The sequence below is a fragment of the Tupaia chinensis genome, unplaced genomic scaffold, assembly GCF_000334495.1.
Source record: "Tupaia chinensis unplaced genomic scaffold, TupChi_1.0 Scaffold000639_1, whole genome shotgun sequence".
NCBI classification, from domain to species: domain Eukaryota; kingdom Metazoa; phylum Chordata; class Mammalia; order Scandentia; family Tupaiidae; genus Tupaia; species Tupaia belangeri.
Genome location: NW_006160160.1, coordinates 1,485,995 through 1,498,374, shown reverse-complemented (window position 1 = coordinate 1,498,374; position 12,380 = coordinate 1,485,995). Strand labels below are relative to the sequence as shown.

Below are 12,380 nucleotides of genomic sequence, written 5' to 3'. Positions count from 1 at the left end.
GTTTTCTTTTCTCCTTGTAACAAAATTAATGTGAGATAAGGACGGCATTAATTCATTTCCAGCTAAATCAGCTATCTAGTTTTTCACAAACTACACAGTTACAGCATGCAGTTAGCATTGAAGGCTACAGGTTTTTTGTGCTGTTGTCTTTCTTTCTTTCTCTTTCTTTCTTTTCTTTTATAAGGAGGAGGACTTTATAAAGTAGAATATGCTTATGGATCTTCCTCGCCCCTACCCTTAAGAGACATTATATTAAAAAGTTATCACTGATGGTACAGACATAAGAGGACGCTCTTCTTCTTATTTCAAAATGTTTAATGAAGCCAAAATGCAATTTTATTTTTGTCCCTGAAGGAAAAAAATTTTAGGTGGTCTCTGAGTTTGTTGTCAATAGCTTAAGAGTTTCTATATAGTTTTTTTTTTTTTTTAAATACATATAAGTTATTATGCAGTCTTTTATCATGGTAATAAGTGCAATACTTATTTATTTTTCTACAGTATGTCACCATATTCCAAGGATACTAATTTAGCTATTTAAACTTCTGAACCTATTTACAAAAATGCACCCATCTGTGGAACATTTATTAGTTAAGAATGAAAGATATGAAGTATAAATATGATTTTTTAAATGCAAAATTAAAAGTTACAACAAAAGAGCTAGATAACTCTGGACACTCCTAATTATAAAACATTTGTAAGTACATGGTATATGAGTTTTAACCTCTAGTTTTTTTCAATTAGCAATAATCGTGCCTCGGATAAACTTCATTGGCTACGATACTGCCACTGCGCAAAGTTAAACCTCTAGTTTTTAAAAGAAAAATATAAACTATCGATTTATTTTGGCAGTGGGATAGTAACAAATAGACCAAAGCACAAGGACTTAAAAACTTATTATAATAGGTTATAATAACCAATGTTGAAATGAATAATTTATAAAGTTTTAAACACACATGCTTGTGTCTTGCCCATATTACAAAACTTACCTCATTTCACAATGTTAATAAATTGCTTATATTTTCATGAATTAGTCAAAAATATCTTAAATTGTCTCTATGAAATTCATGTATTTGATGTAAATTTATCTAGTGTACTGAAATTTTCCAAAAGTCAGTTAAGGAGTTCATGGTTATATACCCTCCCAATACAATATGAAAAAATTTCTAAAATTAATGAAAAACATTATTTAAAAGGTGGGATATTTTTTAAATGCTATTGTTTATGTAGCATTATTGTCTCAAAACTACAATGGTTATTAAAAATACATGGTGTTTGAATTATCACTTAACCTAACTACAACACTTTAAATATTAAATAGGAACTTCTGGCTAACATATCTTCATACCTTTAAAATTTTCTTCAATAATAGCTAATAAAATGCCCCACAAATGATAATATTAATGGAAAAAAATTGTCAACAATATCCAAGTTAGGAATAGGCTAGCATAATACAATATCTTTCAAAAACTAGCAGGCAAGATTACTAGAAAGACACAGAGAGACGAGTGAAGGATCATGTTTGCAGCTCAAACTGCAGTCTTGAAAGAAAAACTAACTAGTCTTAGATACAGTGGAAAAAGTGTGAAAATGTCACCCTTACACCATCAGAGCATATAAAACTTCTCTATAGAAATCCCAACATGGTCAAAGAAACAGAGACTAAGAATCCAACATAAAATAAACATTACTCATAGAACATAAAGAAATTTCTTAAAATTAGTTCATTTCATAAAATACAACTTAGTGGGGCTACTAAGTGGTGTGGAGGTTAAAGTATTGGATTCCCACATGGCTGACCATGGTTCAAGCCCTGAACCTGGTGGATTGAAAATCATGCTGGGAGCATGTGAGTGCATGCCCAAAATCCTAAGAGAAAAATGGAGGAGAATGGATTTTGGCATGGCCATCCCACTGGGAGATGATTTCCCACTTTTATTCTCTCAGTCTCTCACCATCAAGCATATGTGTCCCATGGCAAAAAGCAATTAAAAAATTCAGTATGTAAATTCTGTAAAGATGAGCTAAAGACAGGATCAAACACTTACATGAGATTAAAATGGCTATCAAGGCTTAAGAACAAAATTTGAGGGAGAAAATTCCACCATTACATAATAAGACATAAATTAGAAAGAGTAGAAACAAAATAGAATTGACTTAAGTCAATACTGAGTAAGACACTGAGGTTTATATATAGTGGATGCTGATTTTTTTAAATGGAAGGAATAAAATGATTAGGTACAAAACAAGTAGATATGGAAGCCAAAGAATAAAACAAAAAGATAATTCATGTCCATGAACTACAGACTCAATAAGGGCAAAAGAAGACACATTTTAAATATATACTATAATTCTCTGAAATTAAGAATGAAATATGAACATTAAAAGAATATGTGAGTTTGATACAGAATAATCATTGCAAAGACATGGTCTAGTCTACTCATGGACTATCCAGTCTTACATCCCTGAAAACTCTCCCCCTAAAATGGCATCTAATAAGGGAAAACATTACATTAGCTGCAGACATTTACAACATTCAGTGCAAAAGGTAATGAAACAGTGTCTACACAATCCAGTTAACACGGCTACAACTAAAGAATTCTATAACCATTCAAGATTTCATTTATTTATTTACTCATTTGGACATCCAACCTAAAATGCTATTTATTTATAAAAACAATAGGTAGGCATTTTTAAATAATTCTGTTAAACTTGTCTAAGCTTTTACCTTTTAGCACTCTGTACTATGATTCTCATTTCATAAGTCATTTCCATCTATTTATCCACCCAACTATCCATGCATCTAAATTTCTATGTGTATTTTTGCATAGAGCTGCATTGATTTGTTGCACTGAGAGATGTATAGGATGGTGTTTAGCTAATGTTAAAAATGATAGCTTTGGGGTCAGCAGATGGCGTAATGGTTATGTCACTGGACTCTCACAGAGTTGACCACAGTTCGAATCCCAGACCTAGTAGCTTAAAACTCACATCAGGTGCAAATGTGTGCATGCCCAAAATTCTGAGAGGAGACTGAAGAAGAAAGGATTGTGGCATGGGCTTCCCCTCTGGAGGCCAATTACTTGCTTTGTCTCTCTCTCTCTCTCTGGCAACCACATATACCCTATAGCAAAAATCTCTCTCTCTCTCTCTCTCTCTGTCTCTCTCTCTCTCTCTCTCTCTCTCTCTATATATATATATATATATAAAGATAGCTTTTAAGCCATCCAGGTGACAAGGTGTTAAAGCAGCTAGAAAGCAGCTAGATTACACACGGCCAGCTGTGAGGTTTGAGTCCTGGATCCAAAAGTTGGAAGAAGTGTGTGTGTGTGTGCATGCATGTGCTCAAATCCTGAGAGATAAATAGAGGAGAAGGGACTGTGGCATAGCCATCCTCCCTGAGTGGGTGGGTGGGTGGAGGTGTGATTTCTTACTTTCTCATACTCTTTGGTGCATGTGCCCTGTAGCAAAAACTAAAACAAACAAACTTTTAGAGTGGTAGAATTTGAAGTTTCCTTTTTAATTTTCAGGATTATTTGTGCTACTTTAGCATTTTTAAGCTTTCCAAAAATAAATATATTTTCTTTAAAAGTGGAAGCAAATGATAAGAAAGGTATCAGTAACTCAATCCTAATTAAGGACTATTCAAATCCAATTTTATTTGGATAAATTGAGTGCTTAACACTTATGTGTATGTACCTTACCTAGTCATTCCTTGATAATATCTTTTCACAAAGAAAGAAATTTCTTAAGTTTTACATCAACTTTTTAAAATAATTTTAAGTTTGAATTTAGCTGTGTACATTAGATATTAGTCTCAGATTTTGGTCATTCCTTAGGCTCTCCTGCAAAAACCCATGAACAGAGACAGATTTTTTAAAAAGATACTAAAAGGCATTAAAAGTACTTTAACAAGAAATGATTTAAAGACATTGATGTTTTCCTATGGCCTTTTCTCATTATTCAAGAACCATTTTTCACCTAAAGATGAAAGCAAGTATTATTCTTTCTTGAAACATTTCTGATGAACAAATTAAACATTTCAATCATCATTCCAATCATCATGTAAGTTTGAGCAAGCATTTTACTTTTAAAAATTATTATTATCAATCAGCCTTAGAGAGAGATTTTTTGTTTTTTGAGAGGTTTTTGCTATAGGGGGCATGTGCTCGCCAGACAGACAGAGAGAGACAGAGAGACAGAAAGTGAGAAATCATCCCCCAGGGGGGATGGCCACGCCGCAATCCCTTCTCCCCCATTCTCCTCTTGGGATCTTGGGCAAGCATGCACACGTGCCTGGCGTGAGTTTAAGCCATCGGGTCTGGGACTCGAACCCCGGTAGACTACGTGGGAGTCCAGCGACATAGCCATTACGCTAACTGCTGGTCCCTAGAGAGAGATTTTTTTTTTTTGTCTTCCCCTTTTTCCCTCTAACAAACTTCAGACATGGCTTTTTTCTTAAATGCAAAGAAACATCAGAAATTTGGTTAGTCTTTGAATTGTCAATGTTAAAAAATCAATGGAAAATTCATAGAATGCAATATCTTCCCATGGAAACTTATTAGTATATATGAAATGGTTATTCACTTTTGTTAAATTTTAATAAGACTGATAATTATAATAATTTTTAAGATGAAACGTTTGGCAAAAGAAAGAAACAATAACACTGCTTACATAATTTTGTTTCTCAGTGAGAAACTTCCTTTGCTCTATTGATTTAGAAATTCTGCTTAAATAAATCTCACAGAAAAATCTAAAAATATATTAGCAGATTTACTTAAAACATGGTAGAAAAAGTATTATGCATCTGACAAAGAAAAGACCCTTTATTTTATTTATATATATATTTGATGGTTTAGTGTAGTATAAATAGAATACTTGACAGTTTCTTAGATCAATGCAAAGCAATAGGCACTGTGCTGTTTGTATGATTTTTTAAATCTGAAGTCAATAAATTTCCATGAAAAGCTAATTTTAATGAAAACAATTAAAATTTTAGTTCTACCTGTCTCTTTCAAATTTTCCACTCTTTATACAAAATATTGTTACTGATGTGTTAATAGATATCATAAAACATCTTATGCTTATACATTTATACCAAAGTATAAGTGAATAAAATATTAAAACTGAATATCTAGTAAGAAAGTATGCTTTTACTCTCATTTCATTTAATTACTTTTCTAGATATTAGTCTCTTTGACACAATTCTGATGCCTCATTCTCCCAGCTGGACTTAGAGGTAAGCTGCCATGTAAGCCATATTACCCTAATTTTTAGAAAGTATCTTATGTTGCCCAGGTCAGCCTTGAGTTTGCAATAATCTGGGTCACTGAGATTACAGACACATGCTATCAGAACAGCCTTTCGATGGACTGAGAAGCAAACCCTAGTTTTCTAGTTAGCTCTTCTTCATTTAATACCTTCAAATTTTCAGAAATTATTATTTTGATATCTTTGGATATAACTTGTCAGTTGTGTAACATTAGGTCCTTATTTTTTTAAAAGAATTATTTTATTTAATTATTTAACTATTTATTTATTTATTTATTTATTTATTTTAATTTGACCAGAGAGATACAGAGAGAGAGAGAGGGAAAGTGAGAAAGCAATCTCTCAAGTCTGAGACTTGAACCGTGGTCAGTCATGTGGGAGTCCAGTGTGTCCTTAGCCACCACGCTACCTGCAGGTCCCTCTTTAATTTTTTTATGTTGTAAATACCGCTTTCTTTTCCCTTCCCTTTCCAAATGTAATCCTCTACTAGTTTCTTCTGAACTTGTCTTTTTATATTTCACATATTCCTTTTGATTTTTAAATGTTTAAATTTTTTAATAGTCAGTGAAAGCAAGACTGTAAGGCTAGAAATAGAAGGAGCTCATACCACCTCCAGAAGACTAGAACTTTCTTTCTCAAGGTAGTATTTAGGTAAAGCTAGTTCATCAAAAAGTATTATTCCTGAATACTTGAGAAAATGACGGAGTAAACCTTCGCAGAAAAATAACTACTAGCTCACAGAAGAGGTAAAACTGACCTTTCAGAATGATGCTTTCTGTCTTTGGACATTCCACATCATTTAGTCTTCAAATGAGAAGCTGTACATTTTTAAATTTATGGCTTCAGATAAGTTTTGAATAAAATACACTATAATACTGAAGCAGAAAGATGGTAGGAGACCAACTGTAACTGACTTGTGAAAAGCTAGAAGGTGTTGCAATTCCTAAGGGAAAATGAAAGGAAAAAATATTTAAACTTCTACAGCAGTACTGAATGAGGACCATATTTCTAATGTGCATCACTGCTTTGAGAACTAGTCACAGGAAGGTCTCCTATGTGTGTGTATGTGTCCTATGGGTGTGTGTGAGAGAGAAAAACAGAGACAAATATGTGTCTTTCAGATCCTGTGATCAGATGAGAGTGTACATGTGTGTGTGTGTATGTGTGTGTGTGTGTGTGTGTTTGTGTGTGTGTTTTTACTTCTGAGACACAGCTTGGCTCCACTTTCAGTCATTGCCTTGATTTGTTTTAATCCTATGTTTTCATTTATGTGTCTCTTCAAAAAGACTTTGAAATAAAGCAAGGCAAAAGAATAAATAAAAACAGAAACACAAAATAATCTTTCAAATAGGCCTTTAAACTATCCATTTTGTGTATCAGTCTATCAGTCAAGGAGAGATGAAGCAATTTGCATGAATCAAACCAGTAAATATGAAGAATATTCCAAAAGTTCATGGAGAATGTACATTATAAAAAGCTATGAATGCACCTCAGATTTTTTTAATATCTAAACAAATTTGTATTTTAATTCCACTTCTACACAAACTTTTTGAAATTCCCTCATAAGTCACAGATCTAGAACTCTAAATTTAGGGTCCTTATACCTACTTAAACCAATATTTTATCTCTCTTGGCTCTGCTATGACAATTTAATTTCTACTAACAAAACAGTTTACCATATAAAGGATTATATTATTACTTGCCAGTGTTATCCAATCTTAATTGGTAGTACCTGGAAAAGAATCTAACTGTGAAATGAGGAAAGTGAAAAAGAAGTAAATCAAGTTAAGTTCAGGAATAGAAGTTTGTTGCCATTGGTTTCCTTCAATACTACACCAAGGAAAACAAAGCAAGGTGAACTGCAGATGCCCATAAGACCTGTACTCCTCTTAACGTCATGGTAAGTAGACAAGCTACAAGGGAGGACAGTTAGGGCAGACTCGTCAGTGAGTTCAGAATGTCCTTCCGATCTCGCATCCATCTGTCTGTTCTGAGGGGATATTGGGAAATGAGCCTTGATAATGCCTGAAGTTTCCATTAAGCTCTTTTGACTGAAATCCTCTAAGGATTGAGTTTTGAAGCAGATTCAAGCACCCTCCCAGCAGTTTGTAGAGTTCTGGGCATTCCTTTCCTTCTCATTTTCCACATTGGCATTTCCTTGTGTAGGTTTTCTTTATGACTACAGCTCTTTTTCCTCTGATCATATATTGTTTTTTACACAAAAGGGAAAACTTAAGCACTGACGATTCAAGACCCAGAATCCCTTGGAAAAGCCTTGGCCATTAACTTGAACTGGCTCTCGCATCGCTCAGCTTGGAAGACGGTTTGGTTGTCCCTACTACAAAGAGATCTGAAACCTGGTGGAACCCTTGGGCAGCAACATTCTCCTAGAAAGGAATGAGAAGGAATCTGAGTACTGAGGTGGTTCTATATGATAAATTCACAGGAAAGCTTGACCTTCAGAAGCCAGGCAATTGTACCTCAAGATCATCCAAAACCATTTTTCATATGTGAAAGTCTGTAATTCCAGCCTGGGAAAACCATCTCTAAGTTTATATCTTTCTTCAGCTAGTGCCATAAACTATCCCTGAATGAGCGACTCATTTTTATTCTGTCTCCAATCTTCAAAAAGACCAAATTAAACTTTATATTGATAGCCTTCTTTTTCTCCTTAAAGCTGCTGTTCTTTGCAGAAATTCTTACATTTATCAACATTCTACATAAATTACAGTTTATCACAGTATTCATAAGGATGTTCAAATAGTTGCACAAGTAACAATGACATTTATAGCTAGACTAAATGTAAAATAAATTTAATAGTATAAACATTAATTATAAAGTAAGGATACTTGAACTACTGATGACTTTGACAAGAGTGAGAAAGATATTATTTATTTCTTCCATGAGTGAGGAAGGTATGAACAGCACCCTCAACAGGGTCTTGAGAGGCGTGATCTACCTCAGCCTCAGCCAGCCCTGGGTCGTAGGCACACGCATGCCCAATGTACTCAGGGAGTCTGTGGGCATGAACTCATAACCTTCCCATCAGGGTCAGCCCCTCAGAGTATCAGCCACTCAGAGTATCATCTTTGACATCTGTTCACCCACGTGGCCATGATTTTCTGCTTTTTTGCCCTTTGTCTTGAATTACTTTATGCAGACAGTCTCACACATCTTAGAGTGTAGCATGGAACAGTCTCATCAACCAAGATGGGCAATTAATATCTGTACCCCAGGAAAACCTAATAGTCAGCTAGATAGTTACTAAGAAAAACTCCTTAGCTATGTTGTTTTGTTTTGAATCCAGTCCCTGGGTTTTGGTATAATTATAAGAAATAATACATTTATTTCTATCAAAAGGTTTGAGTTAGATGGAGCCCATGGGGAGAGCCAGTAGTTATTGGTAAGTAGAGAGTTACAGAGGAGTAAAGTTGAAATATATTTCAACTTTTCTAAGTTAGGATCCTCAAAAGGGAGGAAAAAGTCCAGTTTTTTGTTTTGTTTTGCTTTGTTTTTAGGCTTTTGCCATAGAGTGTATGCACTTGCTACAGAGACACAGAGAGACAATGAGAGGGAAAGTGAGAAATCACACTTCAATAGGGATGGCCACACCACAATCCCTTCTCTTCCTACTCCTGGGATTTTGGGCATGCACATGCACATGCCTGGCATGATTTTCAAGCCTCCAGGTCTGGGATTAAACCCAGAATCTAGCACCTTAACCATCAGCCACCTGCTGGCTCTAACAGATGGATTTTTAAAATCTTGAATTCATAATAAAATAAAAACAAATTTTGAAATTACATGCAACATACTTTCATGTATTACTTCATTATACCTTCATTCCATATATTCTATTTCATTCTTGAAATAAGGTATATAAAATAAGGTCAGAAATTATGTATTATTACTCTTTACAACAAACAGGGAAATAGCATTCTAACACAGCAGATTCAACATCTATCAATACTGTAGGTGGCAGTTCATCAGAATTTTAAAGGATGCTGACCATATTTAAATGTGATAGAGAACTTCCAGTTAAAGTAAGGCTCTCTCAGTCTGATTTTCCTTTCTGAGATTAAAACTGAAAATACAGACACGCAGGGGGAAAAAATCCCATTTTTGGTGAAACTAGACAGCAGCAAGAATCTAGGAAACAGATTGCCAGCAGTAGTGGGAAACTGGACTTGGTACAGGGAAGAAGTAAAGAATGAAGCCATTCCAAAGCAGTTCTCAGGCACCACACACCCTTCAATGCCAAGTCAGTGTCCCATGCCTAGAAAGACAAGATCTAGGTTAGTGGGCAAAGTGTCAAGTTCTCTAAACCTCTCACCCAAGAAGGCAGGGAGGATGAGGTCAGGTAAGAAAACTGTTTCACAGCATCTCCAGTGTAACTCAGGCTTTTGGTTTTTTACTTGGCAGAGCAAAAGTTGTCCCTGCAGCTGTGTTTTTGATGTATTAGAGAAAACTAAGATGAAATGCCCAAGGTTGGTGACATTAGGCAAGATCAGAGGCAGTCTCTCTGCAGAGTGGAGGGCCAGATAACCAACTCCCAGAATCAACTGTCACTATCCCACCCACTTATTTCTGTACAATGTTCTTTAAAAATTGCAAGAGCAAGAAAAACAAACTATCTCCACTAAAAATAAGCAATATTCAGGGCAAATAAACAGATTTTTCCAAAAACAAAACAAAATTAATCAAAATGTCACAAGAAAAAAAGACACAAGGATTTGAAAAATGAAAACCTGATGAAGAATCCATAGAGAGAAATCATGCGATAAACCAAAGACTACAGACTCCTTGAAATCTAAGGAATTGTAAGAGTCATGACTTCCTTAATACAAGAAAAGTAATTTAATAAGTCATTGATGTATATTTGCATTTAGGAAGGTTATTTTTTCTAAGATAATTGAAAAAGAAACACATAATTCATTCTTATTAACATAAGGAAACAAGGAAGTACCACACATCACTTGCATGTACCCTGTTTAACTACAAGCTCCACAGAAAGACAAAGATTAATTATCTAGGAGTATAATTTCAAGCTGAATCAGGAAAACATTGTTGGCCCATGACGACCAAATTAGCTGCCTTCTGTGTGAGGCTCGCAGGATCTCCCCATCAGAAAACAGGAGATACATTGAAAGTGTTTAAATAACATCTCATTTCAGCAAACCTAACACCAAACACCTTTTCTTGAAGTCCCATGGAATAAGGTCAGCCTTTAAAGTGGCCTGAGGCTGATAAAATTTTTCAACTTTCTCTTAAAATTCTTCTTTAAGGAACCAGCAGTTAGCGTAATGGCTATGTCGCTGGACTCCCATGTAGTAGCCCACGCTTTGCGTCCCAGACCCGGTGGCTTAAAAAAAAAAAAAAACTCACGCTGGGCGCGTGTGCATGCGTGCCCAAGATCCTGAGAGGAGAATGGAGGAGAAGGGATTGCGGTGTGGCCATCCCCCCTGGGGGGTGATTTCTCGCTTTCTGTCTCTCTTTCTCTCTCTGTCTGGTAAGCGCATGCGCCCTATAGCAAAAACCTCTCAAAAAAACAAACAAACAAACAAAAAACTTCTTTAATAGACTTCGTCAACTATTTTAAGTGTTGAGATTATACAAGCAAAAAGGGTAGGTTTTAAATTCCCAGATATTGTTTCTCTCAATTGATATATTGTGAACTACTGCTTGCCAACTAAATAGTCAGTTTCAGTTTGAATAAAAAATATTTATGCATAATTTTTCCCAAACTGAAAGGCTTGAGGGCTAACCCAGACTCTTCAAAGCCAAATCTTGAACTTTATTCAATACATTGTATATCACGTGTCCTGCTAAATGTGGGCATTATCTTAGTACTTTCTTGCGTTAGTGATACATCAGATTGGAGTTAATGGCCACCCATAAATATATTCTTCCTGGCTATCTCTGCACCAAACAGATGGAGGACCCATGAATAAACTCCACAAACCTAACTTGGACTTAAAGGGCTGGGACAATATAACATTGCAGCATTCTCCTGAAGGATCTCACTTGGCTACAGTCTTTTAGGTCTCTGGTTCTTCCCACAAAGTGGTTATTTTTAAATATGCTTTGTTCTATTATTTTGAATTCAGCTCAACTAGTCACAGAAGGAACCATAAAACTATATTAAACCACTTATGTTTTAGATTTTTAAAACTAAATAATCTTTAAGCACATAAAATCCTAAGTATAGTGCCATTACTATTGTAGTAATATCCTATTTTTCCTGAATTAAAACAATATTGGTCCATACTTAGAGGACCATGAAGTTTGAGTAATTTTTCTTACAGGGTCATTAGCTTTTTAAAACTAAATAATCTTTAAGCACATAAAATCCTAAGTATAGTGCCATTACTATTGTAGTAATATCCTATTTTTCCTGAATTAAAACAATATTGGTCCATACTTAGAGGACCATGAAGTTTGAGTAATTTTTCTTACAGGGTCATTAGCTTTATTTGATGTGTACACACACACACACACACACACACACATACACACACACACACACACATTTGGTAAAAGTTTTGACCACTATATATTTAAAGAATTAAACGGGGCAAAACATTCAGAACCTTGAAATACTGATAAGATGTCAATCAGCTTTGGGTATTATACAAACAAGACTAAATAATTAACCACAGTTGCACAAAACGATACCACAAAGTTTACCTTTTTTCCTATGTTTACATATTATTTTGCTTTGGATAGCATAATTATGATTTATAAATAGAAGATGGTTTCCAGATAATCAGATTTATTTTTCATTTATTTTTAAATTTTTAATTATTTGCATATGTATGTACTGCACTGGGCCCAGAGGTTAGAGCGGAGGACAGGGCAGGCAAAACTGTGCCCATGTAGATCAAGGCATTTATGCTCTCACAAAAAAGAAATATTTCCTATTGACTTGGTATTAAATGACATAGATTGACTTTTTATTTGTATTTATCATCATCATTATCATTATTTAGTACCAGAGGGTACATGGATGACCCAGAGGAAAAAGAGAAAGAGAGAAAACATCCTTTTGTGGCACATAGTCACACCACAATTTTCCTTCTATTTTTCCGTCCTATCAGGAGCCTGTGCAGACA

The 12,380-nt window shown here is 34.8% G+C and overlaps 1 protein-coding gene and 1 non-coding gene across 2 annotated transcripts in view; both read right to left on the bottom strand.

Moving 5' to 3' along the window:
* Positions 1 to 12,380, bottom strand: part of ADGRB3 (adhesion G protein-coupled receptor B3) — an 841,452-nt gene that overhangs the window by 606,264 nt on the left and 222,808 nt on the right. The gene's annotated exons all lie outside the window — the stretch shown is intronic.
* On the bottom strand, positions 663 to 798 carry LOC114009847 (U4 spliceosomal RNA). Its single transcript, XR_003551241.1, has one exon. It is a non-coding gene; the product is annotated as a U4 spliceosomal RNA (small nuclear RNA).